The sequence below is a fragment of the Tenrec ecaudatus genome, chromosome 7 (assembly GCF_050624435.1).
Source record: "Tenrec ecaudatus isolate mTenEca1 chromosome 7, mTenEca1.hap1, whole genome shotgun sequence".
NCBI lineage: Eukaryota > Metazoa > Chordata > Mammalia > Afrosoricida > Tenrecidae > Tenrec > Tenrec ecaudatus.
The window spans coordinates 109619472-109643048 of NC_134536.1; positions in this window are offsets into that span (position 1 = coordinate 109619472).

Consider the following 23577-nt stretch of genomic DNA (forward strand, 5'->3'; position numbering starts at 1 on the left):
TAGATCACTCCATATATAAAGTGGTTACTCATAAAATTCCAGGTCACCTTCTCCCTATCCTCTTCCCTCAGGATTGCTTAGACACCCATCACCTGAAGATATGGCTTCCCAGTCACCCAGGCAAGGTGGTCCAGCCCCACCCTACCCCCATCCTTGGAGTGACATTCCTTTCATGTCTTCCTTATATTTTCAGGATGGGTGGCACTAGGTTATCCTTTCTAAGACAGAAAATATCATATCTCAAGGATCTTTTTTCATTCACTGGGCAGCTCTACCCTCCTCTGTTCCCATGTACCCATGAATAATCTAAATAATTTAAACTTCCTCCATGGCCTTACAGGTAGGCCCAACCTTTGCCCTTAACCTTAAACACAAGCCATCTATGACCAATTGTCTGCTGACCAGGGCCTGCCACACCCTCTCCTGTGCCCAAGATGAGGAGTCAATCAAGGAAGTCTAAAGTGATACCCAGATGCCAGTAAGCTGATTTATATATACAAAGAGAAGTAAAAAGGGAAAAAAAAGTTACCAAAGCATAGGAGCCTTTATTTTAAAATCATTGATCAAAGTGAGAAGCTACTAATTTAAATATATCATCAATTAGGTTAATATATTTGTGAAGGAGGTATTTCCAACCCTAAAACTTTCCCTGAAGAATCATGTAGTCTTTATTTGACTCAGTAGCCAGGTGTGCAGTGATCAGATGGTCAACAAGTCAGACACATGCACCAGTCCGTCAGAGGAAGATGACCCAATATTCTCCTGGAAAGGTTTCCAACCTTAGAAAGTCTGTGGGGCAGTTCTACTCTGTCCTTTATGTCCATACTGAGCCCAAGTTGACCACCACCCCCAATAGCAATGAGTTTGATTTTTTAAATTTGATTGACACTCAATCTCAAAATGGCAGTTTGGCATCCTCAAGGAACTGAAATGATGTTATCTTTCAATTTTCTTTGAGTTTGGGGATCAAAAAGAAGACTGAAAGTACAAAATCAGGGCTCTGTAGTACATGGGTTGAGTTCTCACAATGACATTCTCTTAGGACTATCCATGCTATCTGTCTTAGCGTTCTCTAGAGGGAAAAAAAGTCACATATAGCAACTGATAAAAATATAGACATAATGCATATAAAGAAAATGTCTCACTTATTTGTGGAAGCACGGATGTTAGACTGTAGCCTTCTTCTTCCTCGTACATGTAGAGGTATTGATGAATCAAATACCAGATGAAAGACTACTGGCTTATGGTGCAGAGGTGAATTAATCCAAGGTCAATGTCATATGGCAGGCCACTATCAACTCCCAATATTGGCAGGCCTTACGACAGGCTATTGATTCACGCTCAAAGAACCAGATGAAGGATCCATACCTAGCAAAAAGCTAATAAGCTTTTCTAAGGCATCTACTTATATTGGAAGCAGGCCACACCCCTTAAGCTTCCTTACAATTGATAGCATCAGAAATGTAGCTATGTTGCATCCCACCCTGATTTTCTTAAAGCTGTATGGCTACTCATCACAGATACATCATGTAGTTGATTACATTTGTTAGATTACTTCATGGGAATTACTAGATCTTAACTACCCCCAAAATGAGAATTCTAGACCAACCAAGTGGACCCAAAACCTAACTATCACACAATCCTCAAAGAATGTGCAGGTGAATTGTTGTACTGAAAATAAAAATTCCTTGGCAGAAATGTCCTGTACTTTCTCATCAATGTTGTTTTCTTACAATGACTTTATGATAAGTCCCTATGGTTGTCTTGTGTCCTTTTAGAAAAATCTATATAGATTAACGTTTTTGTACCCAAAGCACAGTCACGATAGCCTTTCTGAACTGACTTCTTTGCCTTGAAATGAACTGGCCCAGCAGATCTTCTTGGAAATCACTGTTTTGATTGGGACTTTATAAAGGCACTTAATTAGACAAGTGTCTAATTAAGACACATTTGTCTGCAGCCATCCGTTGATCATACAGACATTTTGAAACATATTTTGTTTTGAATAAATCCAACAATGTATAAGCTAGATCCATAACAGAAATAACTTTTTTCTTTCCCATTTTTTCACTTTGGACTCATGGTATAAAATTTAATCTATCTGAGGTTCTTCATTTTAGAAGCATTATCTAGTAGCCTTTTAAATTTACTATGTAATTTATTTGCTTTGATAAATGAACATTTATGGGGATACAAGGCTAATTTGGGGAGATCTTTGGGAGTATTATACAATGAAATATTTATAGAAAACTATGAAACTGTTTCTGCATTTCTACTAGAGTCCTATAATTACCACAATGAATAAATGTCAGTGGTGGAGAGAGGACTGGTTCAATAAAAAACATTTTTCACAATCTTTGTTTGGAAAAATACATATTGATACAATGGAAAAGGAACTTGCTTCTGTCTGCAGGTTGTCTATTTGTATAAAACTTCGCCATCATAGTCACTACGACTTGTGCTGCCAGGAAGAAAATGCCTTGTAGAAATTTCCCTCCAGCACACCCACCTTTCTTCTGCTGAAGGGCTTTCCTCAGAAAAGTCATGAACTCAAGCAGCTATTGTTGCTCCCAAGTGTGTGCTCCGAGCTGAGTGAAAATCAAGCCTGCTGTCATGTGTTTCTCCAAGTACTGTCTTTCTCACACATCCCTCTGCTTGTCGCTTCGTACAAGGAACTTCGGGGAACAGGTGACAATTCCAACTGCTTCTTAAGCCTGTCAGTCACCATTGCAAACCTGGGAGAAGTAAAACTTTATCTGAGCTCTCATTGCTTTCCTAGCACGTTCTGACCCAAACAGTGCTTTCCTTTTGTATTCTCAAATCAGGAAATTCTGAGGCTGCCAAATGTACAAATTGTTCAAACCAGTCATTTGTCCTTCACATTTATGTTTAAAAATCACATGTAGATCTTTTCCCCAAAAGATCAGCCTTGGCATTGATTTCTACTTGACCTGCCTGGCTCTCTTCAATATGTGCATTCCACCTTCAATGTCAGTACTAGTTTGAAAATTTTATAACTTAAAAAAGGACCAAATATGCAAAAAATTTCCCTTGATCCTTTGAACAGGATAGAATTTAGGACACCTGATCCAAGAATACCCATCTGGATCACTCAATTACTCATTCCCTGTCATTGAGTTGATGCTGACTCACAGCACACTCGAGGACAGAGCAGTATTGCCCCTCTGTGAGTTTCCAATATTGAAGCTCATTACAGGAATAGAAATCCCAATCTTTCACCTAAGGAGTGGCTGGTGCTTTTGAATTTCTGACTTTGATAGTACAAGTTGACTAGAGAAACAAATTCAGAAACATTCATATGTGTTTCAGAAGGAACTTTATATCAAAGAACAATGTATACTGAGAAAACATCCCAGTCAAATCCAGATCAAGCCCATAAGTCTTCTATTGGCCCATATGTCTGATACTGGTCCATAAATTCCTCTCAGGCTCACAACACTACATGCAATGATGCAGGAAGATCACAGGATGGTGGGTGAAAAGTCTTGTGGATCCAATGATGGTGGAAGCAGTCAACACTGGTGTTGGTCTCCACATGGCTCCTCAAACTCTCTGAGTGTCCCAACAGCTTGAAGGTGAAGGAAAGAGGTTCTCAAAGGTCTCAGTAAGTCTCCTCATGGCTTGTCCACAGGAAAATGAAGAGAGAGAGGAAGTTCCCAGACTCCTCATGAGAAGGCCATACCCACTAGGAGGCATCATCAGGATGTTACCTGATTAACATGCTAGACTCCACCCCTATATTTATTTATCAAGTTGACATGAAATTATGTAATTACCACACTGACCTTGTGGTTAGCATCCCAGTGGTTAACCACTTCACAACCAGGGTTCCTCCTATCTGAGACAGTCATTTAGAATTTAAAACTATGAGGGGTACTCCCCCCCCCCCCCGCCCCAAAAAGGCAAAAAGTTCCGCTAGGCAGAACTTTCATAATACCTATTTTTCTCACTAGGTGAATATCAAGCAACTCCCTTGAGTTAGTGCACCCAGTGGCATCACCTGGGAAGTTTCCCTCTGGTCACAGTGAATTTTTTTGTAAAAGCAGGTTCTCTTGAACCTCGTTTTTTATGATGGCCAACTTAAAAGAACAATATATGGCTTTGAAATTTGTTTCCTGCTCAGGAAAAATGCCACAGCAACTGTTGTGATATTGAACACAGCTTATAAGAACAACATTATGGGAAAAATTAAGTGTAGAAGTGGTTTTCTCATTTAAAAAATGGTGAAATGTCAATTTATGACAAACCTTGCTCTGGACATCCATTAACTTCCCGAATGGACAAGAATGTCTACTTGTAGTGCATTTGTAGTGCATTCCACCAGGTCAGACTGTTAATCAAGCTTTATATTTAGAGGTTCTCAGAAGATTGCTAACAGTGTATGACAAAAAAGGCCTGATTTGTGGCAGACAGGAGACTGGTTTTGCCACCACGACAATGCACCTACTCACAAAGTTATCTGATTGCACCAATTTTTGTCAAAAAACAAAAACAAAAAATACACCCAATATTCCTCTCTTGTCCCACATACCTGACTTACCTGACCTCAGTCTGTGTGACTTTTCTTGTTTCTGCAAATGAAGAGGGACATGTAAGGGCAGCGATTTGAAGAAAATAACAAGGGAGGTGTTGTCAGCCATCCAAACAGTTGAATTTGAAAAATGTTTTCAAGAATTAATTGCAGATTTGACAGATGTATTAAGTGTAATGGAGAGTACTTTGACGGTGATAAGATTGTTTTGTTAAAAAAATAAATAAATACATAAATTTTAAAAATTCCTTTTTTAACATACTCATATATTATAACTAGAATACTATAGGGGAAATTCAGCTTTTATTCTAAAATCATAACTATTATGCTGCACACCAATAACTAAAGACCCTTACCAACATTCGCTCCTCAGCCTATTCGTCTGTGGGCCTCAGCAGCACATTTGTCAATGAACACTGTGCCTTTATACTTAGATGAAGTCAGGGCAGTCTGCATCTAGGACAGACCAAGCTTTGGAGGGTCTGCTGTATTGAGATTCATAAGGAAATGATTCATTTCATAACACTCAAGAGCAGTGTTTTGCTTATACTCTTCCATGGCTACCCCTTGTCCCTTTTGTACCTTACTAAATCAGATCCTCCACAGAATGGATCGACACAGTAGCTGCACAAAGGGGCTCAAAACATCACAACTGTGAGGATGGCACACGACTTTACTGTGTTGCCTTCGGTTTAACATAAGGTCACTATGAATCAGAACTAAATTGGCGGCACCTACCAATAAGAGTTTTAGAGAATCTGTAACTTCGATGAGTAGCACAGTCTAGATTTCCTTGTTAGATCTCTTTACACCCATCTTTAAGCTAAGGTCTTTGTGGCTTGCATATATTCATAAACAGTCACAGCTTGGTATGAAGGCCTAGTCTGTTAGCCAAAATACTAAGAGCATCATAAGCTGCTATGCTCCAAAATATTGGGAATCCTGTATGTTCATCCCTCAGAGTCAAAATAAGTCTGCCTAAGTCACAACAGTTAACAGTCAAATGAAACCCAACGATTAAAAGTCAAAGGAAAACTACCTCATGGCTTATATTATCCTCTACAAATGACAAAGATCAAACTTATTTTTCACATGATAAAATCCAATGTCCCAAGTCATTAACTCTATCCTCATCAAAATCTACCAAAGAATCCTTATCCCTGACTACATGTCATGGTGTAGAACAATTCAATAGATAGCAATATGAGAAGGTAAGAAATAACCACTACCTTCTTTCTTTAGCCAAGTTTGAAATGAATGAAGACATAAAATTAGTGAAATATCATCTATATTACTAATTAACCTAATGTAAGAATATAACTTACATGTGAGGTCAAATTTCAAAATATTAGAGGGATTTTACTCATCTGGTCCCTGGACACACTGGTCAGGAGAGTTTGTCTGCCCAGAATCAGAAACTCCCTCTCAGAACTGAGAAGAGCAGAAGCAGGTAACAAGGGCCACCAGAGGCAAGGAGAAGAGATGGAAGGTTTACCTGCCTTAACAGGAAGACAACATTTTCACCTTCCATGCAAGACTCCCAGATTCAAATTCCTGACCAATGCACCTCAGGATCACCTCCATTTGTACCCATGGTGATTTTGCAGGTTTCGGTAGACCTTCCAAAAGAGCTGGACTAGGGAGAAAGACTCAGCATTCTACTTTTGAAAACCAGCAATGTAATCTCCTGTGCACCGCAATAATCTTTCAGGAGACTATGAGATGCATGTGAATGGTCAGCATCTTGTTCAGTTGCACCTGGGATCACCATAAGATCGGGGTCAACAGGTATCTAATACAACCATATATCTGCCTTTTTATCATTATCACCACTTGACCTGTACCTGCAATTCCCTTGATGAAAATTGAAGGATATAAACTTGGAGTTTAACTCATTAGATTATTCCCATGTGTAAAAACCATCAAGTATACAATAACATTCTTCATCCTCAATATTTTACCGATTGTTATTATACCTGTTAATGACCTCAATCAACATTAAAAAAATTTAAATCATAGAAAAGATTATTTATTGTGCACATTAATTGGACCATAGCTAAGTACAGAATTAGTCCAGAACATCATAGGTTCAAGGCAAAGGATCAAACTCAAACTAATTCACTCTGAGCAAGCTTGGCCTCTCAGGCACTTCTGGTGACTGAGGACATCCCAGCCCCACAGAAACAAGTTCCAGAATACAAGATGCCATCAACAAGCTGCCCTGGCATCTCCTGAGCCAGCTCCTATTCTTGCTGCTGTGGCTTCCTCAGAAGAACGTGCCAGCATTTCCTTGGAATTCTGCCGCATCTTTCTTCTCCTGCTCCTCAGTCTGCACCTTCACTTCTTCCACTGACTCTGGTGGGTTGAAGGTTTTGAACAAGATAGCACTAAGACCGAAGGGGCTCTCAACAACCTGCTGGGTTAACCACAGTGTTTACGTGCTTTAACCCTTGAAGGAAGGACGTCGGTGTCTGCCTGAGAAGTTCTCCATTCTTCTCATAGGACTTTAACATATGATTTTTGGTGAGTAGCAGTTTAGTGGGACACAGCAATGCTAATTTTTCTTTACAGACTGTCTTTTGTATTCTCAAGCAACCTGATCAGAATTCAATAGTAAAAATAAAGCCACTATGGTCATAAAGCACAAAATGTTTACCACCCGACGCTTCAGACATTAGTAAGGATACGTTATTGACATTTAGGTCATCTCCAATGGAGAGCATACTAACCTTTTGATAAATTTATTCAATAAATGACTCAGAAAACAGTACATGTTTAAGGAATTAGGAAGAGCTTTAATGAGGAGTTAAAATATGACAGGTAAGTATAATTAAGAGAGTTCATGAAGGAGGGGGGAGCAGGGAGGGAAGGGGTAAATGAGGAGCTGATACCAAGGGCTTAAGTAGAAAGCAAATGTTTTGAGAATGATGAGGGTAACAAATGTACAAATGTGCTTGACACAGTGGATGGATGTATGGATTGTGATAAGAATTGTATGAGCCCCCCAAAAATGATTTACATAAAGTATCTGTAGATTGTCTTTCTTTCATTTTTAAGAATTCTCTTTCCACCATATAATTATCAACAAGATGCAATTTTAATAAAAAATATTGTTCCATTCTTCAGCACTCTGTGATTAGATATACTTGTTCATTTTGTCTTATTAATAATAATAAAACAAAACCAACAAAAGTAGTTGTACATAGCATTGAAGTTGTCAAGGATTTAGTCTTGCTTGGATACACAATCAATAATCATGGAAGCAACAATCAAGAGATCAAAAGATGAATTCGGTAAATCTTCTGCATAAGACATCTTCAGAGTATTGAAAAGTAAGGATGCTATTATGATGACTAAGTTGCGCCTGGCCCAAGCCTTGATAGATCAAGTGGCTTCATGTACATATGAAAGGTTAACATTGAATAAAGAAGACCAAAGGAGAATCAATGCATTTGAATGGTGGTGCTGGAGAAGAATACTGAAAGTACCAAGGACAACTAAAAGGACAAACAAACCTGTCTTGAAAGAAATACAGCCAGAGCCCTCCTTAGAAGTAAGGATGGTGAGACCTCACCTTACATGTTTTAGGCATGTTGTCAGGACAGACCAGTCCCAGGAGGAGAACTTCATGTTTGGCAAAATGGAGGTTGTCAAATGAGAGAAAGGCCCTCAAGGAGATGGATTGACACCCTGGTTGCAATGATGTGCTCAAGCATGGGAACAGAAGTGAGGATGGCAAAGGATTGGGCAGGGTTTCCTCCTGTTGTTTATGAGGTCACTATGAATTGGAATTGACTCAATAGCATCCAACATCGACAACAAATACTCACTGTAACATTATAAAGAATGGGAATTGCAGAAGACATCCCTGTGCTCACAGGAAAGGTCTACATAGACCAAGAGGCAGCCTTTCACACAGGTCCTAAATGGTTTGAAAACAGGAGAGTGTTCCTCCAATTTGTATCCTTTCCCAATTTTTATTCAATTTGTATGCTGAGCAAATAATCCAAGAAAATGGAGTACAGGAAGAAAAATGTGGCATGAGGATTAGAAGGCTCATTAATAATCTGGAATATACAGATGGCCCAACCTTGTTGCTCGAAAGTAAAGAGGACTTAAATCATTTACTGATGAAAATCAAATCGGAAAGCCTTCAGTATGAACCACACCTCACTGTAAAGATAAAACCCTTACCGCTGGACCCATAAGCAGCATTGTGATAAACAAAGAGAAGCTTGAACCTGTCAAGGATTTTGTATTTTCTCAGAACCACAATCTACACTGATGCAAACATCCGTCAAAAAGCAAGCGCCTCTGGCAAAGCTGCTCTACAAGACCTCTTTATAGTGTTAAAACCAAAGATGTCAATTGTAGGAATGAAATGTGTGCCTGACCCAAGCACTTAATGCACACATGAAAGTCGGACAAGAAAGACTACCAAAGAAGAGCTGATAGCTTCATATTATAGTGTTGGCAAAGAATATTGAATCTCCATGGACTGTCAGATGAAGTAAATTTGTTTACGGGAGAAGTACTGCCAGGCGGTTCTTAGAAGGGAGGATGATGAGACATCGGATATATCATCAGGAAAGACTGGTCCTTACAGAAGGGTATCATGTTTGGTGAAGTAGAGTCACTGAAAGTCCTTCAATTAGATGGATTGCCATTGTGTCTGAAACAATAGGCTCAAACATAGGAAAAATTGTGAGGACAGTGTTTTGTTCTGTGAATTTGACCACTATGAATCAGAACAGCTTCAATGGCAACTAACAACAATAAGAACATGCATGTACCTTAAAAATGCTTTGCTATATGAATTCATGAATTTTACCAAATATTTGAGACTCATCCTATTATTCCACTAAACATGTAATCAAACTGAGACACATAGCATTTAAGTACTTTCCCCAAACTTTTACAGTTGAAGGCAGAAAATTATAATGCCCTATTCAATAAGTTGATAAACTTCTCATAAAAAGTGAATTCTTGACTAACTTTCAAACATATGCAGCCTATTTTGAAAGAAAGACTTTAAAATGGACAACACTTATTTGAGAATAAACTAATATATTAATAATGGACACTTGCGTCCCCAATATCTACTTCATATTAACTACTTCATTGGCAATGTGTAAAGGACATCTTAAAAAAATATTTATCTCGCTTTTAGAGTAATTGGTTCAAGAATGTCTAAGTAAACCAAGAAGGTAGATGTGACTTGCTTGTGTCTTTGAGGAAAAAGAGTTTTCTCTATATTTCATTGAATAAGAACTAGAAAAGAGCCGGCGGATGTAATTTTCCATTACTTCTAGCAATCATTGAGTGAATCAACTTTTTAGATAAATAATGTTCTCTGAAAAGAGCGGCTTGATGGCTTGGCAGTGGAGTTGACCTGACAGAACCTTAGCTCACCTTGCCACTTCTGTTCTTTGTGCATATGAATACACACACACACACACGGTTTTTTCTTTTAATAAACATTGCATTGAGATTTCTTCAGTACTAACTACTGATTGTGTACTGACTAAATGAAAATCACATCAGACTCCAAATATCTTTAACAGGGAGATCAGATATTAGGCAGTTTGTTTGTCTTATATTACAAAATACTCTTATTAGATAGTGTCACATTACGTTTCAACTCATGGTGACTCCGTGTGACAGGGTAGAACTTTTCCAGAGGATTTTCTTAGCTATACATTTTTTTTGGAAGCATACTACCAGGTCCTTCTCTAGACCCATTGGTCGGTTCTCACTGCTTTATAATAAGTAATTCGGCGGATAGCAATCTGTGCAAACAGTGCTCCTATATCCCAAATGGCGTCCTACATGGAACCGATGCACTTGAGACAAAGCATAATGAACACTGGGCATCAATATATATGGATTTTTATTTTGGTTTTATATCTAACATTATGAGATTATATGATGAAATTAATTTAGCTCTCTCAATATGTTTTCTCTTTAAAAAAGAGATTTAAATGGACTCTTTGGAATCTTCCAAACAGTGTTCTATGATAAGAGATTGAACTGAATTTATGTTGATTCTTCACTAAACTCTAAAGGGAATTTGTCTTTATTTAAAGCTGAGAACAGGGAGTCCTGGTGGTGTAGCGGTGATGCATTGGGCTGCAATTCTCAAGGTTGACAATTCAAAACCAGCAGCCACTAGTAAGAGAAAGACAGGGCTTTGTATTCCCACAGGTACAGTCTTGGGAACCCACAGGGGGTCTCTAAGGGTTGATCTCCACTTGCTGCCAGGGAGTTGGGTTAAACCTTAAATCAGTCCATTCACTTTTCTTCTTTTCACTTTTTTGTTAATCACAGAAGTAGTGTGTTAAATTAACATTAATATTTGAGTATTCTAATTATTCTCTTTCTGAATGAAGAGATTATCTTAATGAGTTTTACATGGCTTATTACAATAATTACTAAAAATAAACAGAGCATTCAAAGAGTATTCAAGTCCAAAGAGTCAGATTTGAAGAAAATGTGTTTACCTCTAATGTTATGATTACAGGAACAGTAAAAGATAATAGTCATCAAGATGATTGTTGGAAATATCTTATATTCTGACATTAATTTAAATCAAAACTTAAAAAATCAGTCTTGTAGAAAATCTCAAGATGATAAGTATAACAGTGACAGAAGTTGAAGAACTGCATGTCTTTTGTTAACCTGACGGCAAGCAAATTAAAATGTTTGTTGTGGCTTATAGTCGAGGATTTATACAACAGCAATAAAATAAGTGCCAACCAAATTAACAAGTTGATTGTGTAAGAAACAAACCTCATTTTAGCTAAATTGGGTTTGACAAATTGCAGGATATTCTGCTTGGTAAATTTCAGATTTATAATGTTTACTGCTATCAACAATAATAAAACCACAATGAACTTCTATATTTTACATTTTAATCTATAGATTTCATTTTTCTCCTTCTTAATCAATACTTAATTCTAGAATATATTCTGTTTTATTATCTTTTCAGCTACAAAGCTTGATGCATTATAAACATTCATTGCACTAAACATTACATAAAAATGAACTTATTTCACTCTTCCTAAGGTTAGAATTACTGTAGGAAAATATTTTTTTAAGTCTGTAAGAAAATCCACCATTAAATTGCTCATATATTAAAATAAAAAGTATCAGTTTATCTTTTAAATCAGAAAAACTATTCAATATATAATTGATAGAAGATAGAGCGATTCAATCACAAATTTATGAATGTAAGACTGCATTGCTTTTACTATGCACAGCAACTGGTTATACAGTTATCAATGTTTAAAACCATAGAAAAGTTTCCAGCTTTCTTGGAATTTCACTTCTTTTAACTCAATAAAGCACTATTTGACTTGGTGATGATATTGACTTGATATTGGGGAAGATTATCAAAAAGACATTTTTATTTAGAATCTACAGGACACTTCTCATGTGGAAAAAGCTTGACTTCTGCAAGATGTATTTATTAGGCATAACAATGAATTCTTGAAAATTATTTTCATATCAATCTCAAGACTGCCTTTAAAATTACCACACTGGTGGCAATATATTGACACTATATTAACTATTGTTGCTCAATCTATTTTCAGAAATCTTTATAAATAATCCTTGTATTTCTCTTGTGAAAAAAAATTAAAAGTTAAACTTCTTTTATATTATGCTTGTAAATCTGTGGGGTTGTTTGATATTGTCATTTAACCTACCTGATAGATTCAGCAGCTAAGGGCATACTTAAATAGCAAATGAAATGCTAATAAAATTATTTCAAATAGTTTACTTTTTCCCTGAAATGCTCATATTCTCCCCTTTTAAAAGTTATGTGCCTTAGACTGAGGAGCGTTAAACTACAAAATGAAAATAAGTGGCTTCAAACTTGGAGAAAGGTGATATTTAAAGACAGATAACCAGGCAATTGTATGCTCAGGAAATTATGTTTTGCTTAGTGTGACAGGTAAGCCAAGAGTGCATTTAAGAGTTGACATTTACAATAAGAAAATGTTAGGAGTTGATAATAATTGGCAATATGGTAAAGCAAATAGTAAAATGAAATAATGACATTTCTTGAGAGAGCCTGAATATTATGTAAGCAGTTTTGATCTCATGGGATAAACAATACTATAAAATAAGCAAGTGACATAAGTAAAACAATTTCTGGAAAGTAATCCTGCAACCATGGGAAGAATGCTGGAAGATACTTGGGTCTTAAATTTTAGATTTAAGTAAAAAGGAAAAAAAAAACTCAAATCCAATGCCATTGAGTCAATTCTAACTCTTAGCGACCCATTAGCAAAGGGTAGAGCTGCTCCCATGGGTTTCTGAGATGCTAAATCTTTACCAGAGTAGAATGCTTCATCTTTGTCCTATCGATTGGCTGGTGGTTTTGAACTAATGCCCTTGAAGTTAGCTGCCCAATGTGTAACCCACAGTGCCACCTGGGTTCCTCTAAATTGGAGGAGGATCAATAAAGGTACATGTAAAGAATATTAGGAAAGCAAATACTTGAACCACCTAAATGCCTTTTGAAACCATGATAGAATTTTATAAGGATGTTCAATATTTGTGTTGACATTTAACTGAAAAGACTGCTAAAATCACAATTGGTTGAAATTATTATAAGTGAAGACAGTGAACACTGGAACAGAGATCAAGCAGGTTCTAGAGTGCATAATGTTTTACCTGGAGTGGATCTGGGCATTTTCTCAGGAGAGACTCGTCCCTGGAAAGGGACATCATGCTTGGGACAGTAGAAGAATAATGAATGAAAGAGAGGAAGATCCTCTACAAGGTGGACTAATACAGTGGCTGCAACATGAGGAGATACCCCCCCCCAAAGCTATGTATTTATTTTTTTAAAAAAACAACCTTACCACCCTCAAAGTACTCTACATTACATTTAATATGAGAGAGTATGTAAAAAAATAAATAAATGCAAACAAAACGGAATTGTGCTGGGTCGCAGTAAGCACTTTTCCCAGTAGGTGAGCATATAGGAACTCACTCTAGTATTGCCTGTGTGTGTGTGTGTGTGTGTGTGTGTGTGTGTGTGTGTGTGATGGCCGATTTAAGTGATCACCGAGGCCATATTATGCAACTATTGATCTTCCTCTTTGTTTTCAATTCACATTCCAATAGCTAATAGTAATTAATGCATGCATCTTGATTGCATGTTTTATAAAATTCAGAATGAAGTTTTAGAGTTCTTCCCCAACTTTAATGATTTATACACAAATATTAATAATAATTATATTAACTGTATTCTTACACACTTGTAGGTATTATCCTATCAATAATAGCCTCGTACTTCCAGAATGATCTTGAACACTGTTTTGTTAGTGGTGGCGGTGGTGGTGGTGGTGATGGTGGTGGTGGCGGTGGTGGTGATGGTGGTGGTGGCGGTGGTGGTGATGGTGGTGGTGGCGGTGGTGGTTATGGTGGCGGCGGTGGTGGTGGTGATGGTAGTGGTTGGTTGGTTTTACAATAAAGGTGATGCCACTCATCTTGTCATTCCTGGCAGAGTAAACGACATTGTCTAAAAGTCAAAGAGGTTAATACTTATTCACGTTATCTCAATAATGCCTACAATATAAATCTTTATGCATTCCATTTTATACTTGACAACTTTTAATTTTCCTGGACTCACACTTTGGATGTACAAAGCTCTGGTTTTTATTGTATGTTCACAGCTGTTCATTCTCATTTTGTCTTGCTTCCCTCCAGTAAGTGAAGTTCTCAAAAGCTTTAATCCATCCACATTATTACGTCTGATTCTACCTTGTAGAGAAAAGCTTTCTTCAGACATATTTTAATGCCTTCCAAACTGAGGAGTAAATCTTCAAGCATTGTATTTGACAATATTCAGCAGTTATTCATAAGATTTTCAAAAGTGGTCAACTATTTTCTCAAAAGTGGACAACTTAGTTTTTCTTCATAGCCTGTTCCTCTGAAAACTCCAGTAAAACTGATCATCATGGATGACCCTGCTGGTGTTTAAACTACTAGTCACTTGGGTCCTAAGAACACCATGCTTAAGTCTCTGTATGAAGGTCTTCTAGTCACCTAAAATGTACCCTTGAAAATGATGTTTATTCTTTAATATTTATTTATATGTAACAATTAGATTTATGTTATCTTGGAAATCATGAATTTTAAAAAGGCCAGATTAGTAGTGTTTTATCCATTAATATGAAAGCACTTCACTTGAAAAATAATTAGTGAAAACAGGGTGACCTTGGCATTCCATTGATCATTATTTCTATTTAATATTAAAGTATGTGCTATTATAATCGTGTAAAGATCCACGGTGCTATAGTGGGTTAGGCTGGGAGCTGCTATTTCCAAGAGCAGCAACGTGAACCCCTAGCCACTCTACTGAAGAAAGATGAGCAATTCTGCTCCTATAAATATCGGCAGCCTTAGAAACCCAATGGAGCAGTTCTGCTGTGCCCTATAGGGTCACTAAATGACAGTGAGTTTTTGAATATTATATAGAGTGAATACATCATATTACGTTATACTGTAAAATAAATATGCCACCAAATTTGCTAATTTTTAACCAAAGAAAGAGGATAGTATTGTTAGTTGCTGGTTAGTTGCTTTGACCACACCTCCCAAGCCAGAGGCTTTCAATACCTTAGTGGCAGGACTGCTACCCCCTTTTCGCCCTTGGGTGGCTCTTCTTCTGCCTTCCGCCCTCCCTCCTGGGACGCTGCTCCTGTGCGTGCTGCGCCTGCTGCGGTCTCTGGCCTCAGGTCACCCCCTGTGGGTGAGCAGTCCCAGGAGGTTGCGCGTGTTCAGTGATGAGCCCCAGGGTGGCTTATGCGCAGTTATGCACGCGTCCCCGAGAGTGGGTACCTTTTCAAGACTACAAAACCTGACATTTCTTCCGTCCTTTATAAAAACCTGCTTGGATTACAAATCAGGCTTCCGTGAGAGCTCTTTCTCATGCGAAGTCAAGAACCGAGGTAGTTCCCACCCCAGAAATCTACCAACCTTATTACATGGCAGAGAAATGCTCCATAGACCTTCCGATGCTGCAATCTTTCCTGAGACAGACTGTTGTATCTATTAAAATGGCCAATCTGAGCACTTACCCTTCTGAGCCACTGAGAATCATTATGAGAGAACAATGCCAGACCCACGTCCAAAGCCCTGGCCATGAAGTAGGTGCTAATGATATCAAGCCTGTGTAGGGTTTCTAGGGTCGGGAATCTGTATGGGAACAGATAGATAGTATATACTTTCTCTGAAGGAGCAGTTAGTGGGTTTGAACTGCTGACCTTGCAGTTATCAGTCCAACATTTATCTGACAGTACCCTGGGGCTCCTTTACTGATGCAGGCTTTTGTGTTGGAAACATCTGCTTTTATTCTCTATCTTCTTTGGTTGCCTAGCAACCACAAGTTGTCTAAAAAATAAATGTTGAGAGGTAACTATTATTATTTTCTTTCATCAAAATACATAGTAAGAAAACTAGAACTCAAAAATCATCTTTTTCTTGTGGCAAAATTGTGAGCCTAAATAGTCCAATTTTAACTCATATTAATTCATTAAAAATCTCCCTTTCCTCTTACACAGGCTATCAAATGTTGTTGGTTGCATCCATGCACATGAGGGTGAGATTTATTTTTTTAAGGATAAGACTTAAATAAAAACTATACAACTAAGGAATGGAATGTGTGTGGGATCATTCCAGAATGTCATTATGACATAAAAAGCTTGGATGATTCAATTATGTCAAAATTGCTGCACAGTGCTTTTTAGCTGTTTTTTTCCCTTTAATTCTTTTTTACTATGTTTCATTTAAACTCATTGAAATATTCTGTAACAAAAAGAAAAAAGCATGGTCTCTGGGTGGTGATTGCTATCTGAGAAAAATAAAATGAGTCTTTCTTCATTTTTATGTGAATGTACAACATTAAAATGTTTCCCAATTCACTATTACAATTTTTTCTTAATTTTGAAGATAACATGTTCAAGTACATGACAAATTCACCTTTAAATTGACCAGTAAATATTTAAATGTAAACTTGTAGTTCTTCAAAAGCAAAAATCTAAATTCGATTGCTTATGATGACACCGGTGTTCCTTTTAAGTCAAAGTGAAAAGATAAAAATAAACAGTTGCTGATGCAATCCTCTGAGCATATTGAACCAACACAAATAATTTAGGAAAGTCACTCCTGGGAAGCACCCCTTCCCGACTTTCAAACAGAATACTAATCGTGGCAGTGACCGTAGCTGGGCCTGGTTTACTGGGACTGCATTAGTAAGTAGGTGGCCCACAGATACCCAGGATCTTGTTTGCAGCATATCTGATTAATCTTTTTATCGAGTCTCCCGTGTTCTTGTACAGTGCATTCTGACGCCCTGGTCTAATTGAAGTAGGAAAGTCTGAGACAACTAAAGAACCATGAACTCTTTCAGCAAGGGTGAGAGGCAGTCTCCTTTCTAAAGAGAGGCAATCTCCTTTCTAAAGAGAGGCAATCTCCTTTCTAAAGAGAGGCAAAATAATCTCTAAAGAGAAAATCAGAACGATATTGAGAAAGCAAATTATTACTAACTCACTTGATTTGTAATATTGAAGTGCTTAAGTAGAACGATTAAAGCATGAATTCACTTACTTTGTTAAAATGGACTGGAATGATCACTTTTTTTAGCAACTTTAGGAAGAATTTCTCCAATTGTCTTATTCTTGAACATTGATTACTTTAGAGGTTAAGGCAATGAAATAAATGCTGATCTATAACTTTATTACTATTATCATATAAGGTACGAAATCACCATTGTCATTTAAAAATTATTTTTATTATATTATGAATATATACAGTAAGGATTTATATATCACATGAATAAAAATAACGAAAGAAAGACTGCCTACCCACAGTTTAAGAAGTAAAAACTCATCGCTATTCGTATCACATTGCTTTCTAGTTCATTTCCATTATCTAGTGGCTTTAATAAATTTATTACATAGTTACAGGTTTCTGCACAACATGTTGTTACTATTGGATATTTTGAAATGTGTACTGTATATATTATTCACTGCTTTTATTTTTCTTAACCTTTTGATTTTTAGATCCTTCCAGGTTAATACATAGTGCATGTATCATGGTGTATATAGACAGGAATCTCTTATGGTATGGTTATAAAATGTGAATTGCAGAATCCTAGGGATGGAAATACTCAACTTTTCTTGTTTATGTTAAATAATTTTCCAAAGTGGATAAATCTATGCGCAGTGTCACCTATACGCTACAACCAGGCAAACAATTCACTGACATAGTTGATTCTGATTTATTGACCCCGAAACAGAGTTTCTGATGGTGTAACTCTTTACAGGAGCCGATAGACTCATCGACAGCCTCAGGCCAGACTGGTGGGTTTACAGCCCTGCATGGAACCCACAGCGCCAGCAGGGACTGAAGACAATATTGGTTCTTTTACAGCTTCTTCAAATGTTGCTATTGTCAAGTCATAGTTTTTGGTCGTTACGTGGTTATGAAAGATAGTTAGATTGTGGATAAAGGGGGTTATCTTCACCAAATGCCTAGGCTAAATTAAAATTAGTTGCCACTGACATAATAAAGGGGTTGGAAAGGAACCAGGCGCACTAATTACACACCTATGGGAAAATCCAAACTGAGCATGCGCAGATCCAGGCCACTTAGGCCCAGGTAGAAGCCAACCAGGCCACCAGCAATATAACGTCACACAGGTGCACCTAAACTCAACCAGTAAGATTGGCCAGGGGATTAAAACCAGACTGAGGGCAAGCCACTAACTCTTTCTCGGGTGCTCTTCTGCAGGTTGGGGGGCAGGGGCACACATATGCCCCCAAACCCTCCTGGATGCTTTGGGATTGAGCTCTTTCTTGGCACTTTCAGGCTGCCCCCTCTCTCAGGCCTTGCCTGCTCTTCCTTGGCTCCGCACTCGATTCTTATTCCTTTTCCGGCACTCCTTCCACATGTTTTTCTGTGCTCCCCTGCTGTGGCTGGAGTGCCCATTTTCAGTCTCGACCTTTCCCCGGTTCCCCACATGTGGCCTTGCACACTTTTCCAGGGATAGTGTGTACTTTCTGAGACTGTCAGACCTGAAACTTCCCATTCCCTCAGAAAGGTTACTTGGATTACAAAAGTGCTTCTGCCACATGAATTCTTTCAGCATTGTGAAGCAACCACAGATGTACACCACCCCAGAAACCTAACAGTTATAAAATGTCTTCTTGGAATAATTTACATTTTGTATATATTAATAATATTCAGAAATGTTCCCTGTTTATTGTTCATTATTTTCTACTTCGTTGAGAGGAAGCTTTTTAAGACTTTACATATTCTTTAAGTGGGTTGATGGCTTTTTTGTGATTAGACTGAAGAGCTTACATTTACTACAAAGCTCTTTTAGAGTTCCCAATAAATGCCCACATTTTACACCACTCCACTCTCCACCAAAGTCTCGGTCCTAAAGCACTTAGGTCCAGCTCAGTGGGTCAGCGACCCTGTTGTTGTTGTTTTTAGTCATCAATTTGGTTCCAACCTATAGTAAGTGTAAAGGGGAAACTGAGGTACAGGGAGGAAGACAGACATAACTGACAGGACAAGGGAGAACAGTAACAGAAATAGCTTGATGAGGAGGTGGGGGAGCTCCTGGACGAGGTTCCATGACCTAGGCCAACAGGTCAGGGAAGTTGTGCTCAGCCACTGGGGGAGAGGGCTTTAAAGGGGTGGTGAGGAATGGAGGGCAATTAGCATATAGGGTCTGGAGAATGACTTGTGAACTCCTTGAGGCATTCTTGGAACTTGGAACATGTGGTTTCACTGGTGTATCTTTTCTGGTGCCACTGTCTGCTGCTGACCTTTGGAATGTGCAAGGAAGGATGAGCAGGGCCCTGACCTGCTTCAGCACAGTCCAAACAGGGTTGCCTAGTTTGGAACAAGCCCAAACAGTAATCCCATGCAGAATAGAACGAATGGAACACTGCCTGTTCACCATTCTCACAATTGCTCATAGATTGAGCCCATTGTTGCAGCCTGTCAGAGTAAACCGGCCTCTGACAATCGTGGGGGGTGAGTGGGGAGGGGGGTCTGTCGGCCCAATAGTACAGTGATAATATACAAAGATTATAATAAAGTCATAGAGAATAAGAGAAGGTAGGAGAGAAGATGAAATAAAGGAAGCAGAAACATTTTATGTTAGCATGCTCACCTCAGCCCTTCTTGGTGGTCCACATGGAGGTGGGAGAATAGAGGGGAGAGAGCCTCTTTATTTTTGACCAAGGCCTATATATACTTAAGGGAGTGCAAGCCCCCCTGATTACAAGTAACCACGTCATCCCAGTAGAGGATTGGATCACAGGCAATACAAGCAATGGGGTGTACACGCAATAGGGAGAGGAGGGATTGGGGTACACATGTGACAAAATGGACGGATCCTAGATTCAAGATGATGGCATAACCTTGGTCGTCCTTGAACTGGCTTGACTTCTTCAGAGCTCTCCTTCAGGAGAGCTATCCACTATCCTTATCAGCAGAGAGTGAGCCCCACTCACGTGGGAGGGACAATAGTTTGATTGCTCTGGTTGGCCATGCCCTCAGGGAGATAACTTCTAAGCAGCTTGCTTCCAAGTCTGCCACAGTCATTAAACATGTGTTACAAGCAGTGTCCTAGGCTGGGCATACAATACATATGGGGAACAACCTGGGGAGAAACCTGTTTCATATCCCACAGCAGCCATTGTGTCGCTCCATCTCCTTAAAGGCCTTCTCTTATTCACTGCCCCTCCACTTCATCAAGTATGATGTCCTCCTCCAGGGACTGATCTCTCTTGAGAATATGTCCAAGCTACATGAAATAAGTCTTGTCATGCTTACCTTTAAGGAGCATTCAGGCTGGACCTCTTCCTAGACAGACTTGTTTGTTCTTTTGGAGCTGGATTTACTTGGATGTGGGTAGCTGTAATCCTTTCAGACAGCATTGTACTTCAAAATCGATCACGAGATGTCCTTCATGTCAGTGAATGTACCTCTAGCTCTGTCAATTATTCTCTAAGCCAGTTTCCTTCCCAAAGATACTCAGTTTTACTCTTTGTGTGCTGTGGAGCCCACTACTTTGTCTCTGGATTTACCTGTTAGTTCACATTTTTCTGTTCTTCTGCCATTTTCCTGGTGTTATAACTCTGTCTCTGGACCAAGGAATTTTAATGCATAGGAATCATGGGCTTACCCACTGGGTAATGAATTTAATGAAATATTCCCTTCCTGCTTCTGAAATGACTAAGATGATTCCAATTATAATGGCAATCACAATTACTCAAATCTGAATTATGTAATTCTATCAGTAACTTCCCCCATCTCCTCTTAAGTAAACCAATCAAGTAAAAGTCATTGGGGGAACTACAGTGACTATGACTAGCAGTGTCATATAAAATCATTCAATTCTGCAATGCAATTTTATTTCAACAACATGAAATGAAACTCACATATGGACTCACCAAAGAAAATACAAAAGCAAATCAACTTTATTTGTGGAGAGAGATGTTGAAGAAGGTCAATGTAACCTTTCTGAACAAGACCAGGAATTAACTGTAGACTAGATAACCTATTGTTCATATGAAATTTCAAGTTGAAGTAGAAAATTGAAACAAGTTCACAAGTGTCATAATAAGACTTTGAATAGTATCTAAATATAGAAATCTTTTTCTAAAGAATAATTTTGGTGTACTGAATACAAATGACTAATACTAATGAGAACAATCATATTTGAAAAAAGCAAAATGTCACTAAAAAACAGGAAAGGAACTTGCTCTTAAACATTAGCAAAGTACAGTGACCAGGAAAAAAATTGATGACACAAAAGCACTCAACAGAATAATTCAAGGAGCAGATTAAGACAAAATAAAGAATTATAATAAAATGTGAGAAGATTTAGAGGTAGAAACCAAACGAGAATAGCATGCAGCATGTATGAAGCAGTAAGAAGTTCAGTCCTGGAACTACATTATCCAAGCAGTGGGCTACATGTTGGACTGCTAGCTGCAGGGCTGGCAGTTTGAATCCACCAGCTGCTCCTAAGGAGAAAGGTGACACTCTATTCTCAGAAAGCTTTACAGGCTCAGGAACACACAGGACCATTCTATACTGTCCTATAGGTTCTATGTAAATTTGGATTGACTCGAGGACAGTGGGATTGGGGTATGTTCATAGTGGTGAACCATCTAAGAGGCTTTAATGAACAGAAATTAATTTTCTCACAGTTTAGAGAGGCAGACTTTTTTTTATGCCTCAACAGTAATAGATTTGAAACACACATACGATCTCAGTAGGGGTCTTGGTGGCCGAGTGGGTTATACAATGAGCTACTACCAGTACGGTCGGCACCTAGAATGCACCATTTGCTCCTTTTTACCATAAAGTTTCAAAATCTCAAAGGGGCAGTTGTATACTATCCTCTAGGACAGTGGTTCTGAACCTTCCTCATGCTGCAACCCTTTCATACAGTTCCTCCCAAAGGGGTCATGACCCACAGGTTGAGAACCACTGCTCTAGGCTCACCATGCATGAGAATCAACTGAATGGATAAGTTTGGGGTTGTTTTACATTTTATGTGGCCCCATTAGTATACATGGTGTTTTATTTCGTTTGTATCTTATACAATTTTTAGAAATTACCTGACCTTGATATTTTATAGGTAGGAAATATCTAAGGCCTGATTTCAAGTACATCATTCTAGCTGGATTTAATGACTGCTTCAACCACATACTTCAGCACAACGAGTCACGGAACATTCTGAACGAGATTTAGATTTGATATCTTCTGTCTATTTAGTATGGATTCAGGCCACACACAAAAAAACACAAGAAACAGGCTTTTGCTTGTAAATTATCAGATTCTCCCCTGCCCCCAGAATTATAACCAACAAAATTGTTTCTTTGACAACATCTGTCAGTTAGGTGTAATTTTAGCTTGTTCTTGAAATCCAGTTATATAGAAATTTTAAAATGCATTTCCGTTCCTGAATAAATTCTAGACTTGTTTATTGTATGTCCCATTTGAAAATCGAACTAGAAGGTCAAAATCTACAGGCTTCCAGATAGGTCAGCCTTCAGGAAGATGGTTATTTCATTTGGCTTCCACTGGTTTGAAATCACACTTCCATTCCAAGTTTTGTCTCTGAAGATTAGGAGCCAACATACTTAGTTCTTTCCACCAGGAGATGGTGTAAGGAATGGCGAGTTTCACATTCTTCAAGGATATGGGATCTAATTATTCAGTTCTGTAATTTTGTTTTATTTTGTTTTGTCAGAACTAAAAATATGCAATAATGCAGGGAAATAGGCAGTCCCATACTTGGTTGCACCTATAATGATACTTTTTATACAATGAACCAAAATAACTTCTATTTGTATTATTTATTATATGCAAAATTATATACCTGATTTCATGATTCTCATTTTCCCATAAATTTGGAATACTGGGGGAAAAAATCCTCTTCATGTTCCTAAGCCAGGTAGTTAGTTTAATTGTTCCAACCTGGCCAATAAGTTCATGTGGAGTTAATTGAAAGACAGAGAGATAAATGGCTAGGTGAGCCTCATCTTTCCAGTTCTCTGGTCTCTTGCTCTCTGACAGTCAGACCAGGGTGCAGATGCCTTTAGCCAGTTGCCTGATTCAGCTGGAAAGGCTCACTTCCTGTAAGACATCCCTGAGGAGAAGCCATATGGACCTACCCCGATGTAGCCCTGGGTGCTGGAACAGCCATGTGGAGACCCTGCTGGCCCTGAGATGCTTACACGCTCACTGATTCAGCTTTGCTCCTCAAGACAGTGTAATTGCGTGTGTTTTGTGAGATGGAGGAGGACTTTGTGGATTGGTGTTGGACATATGGGCTAATGTTGGACTTGTGGGCTTGGGCAGCTCTGGGTTGGGATGTTTTCTTGATGTGCATTTACCCTTTATATAAAACTCTCTCTTATATATGAGTTTCTGTGGATTTGTTTCTCTAAAGTACCCAGACTAACATACTAAGTATA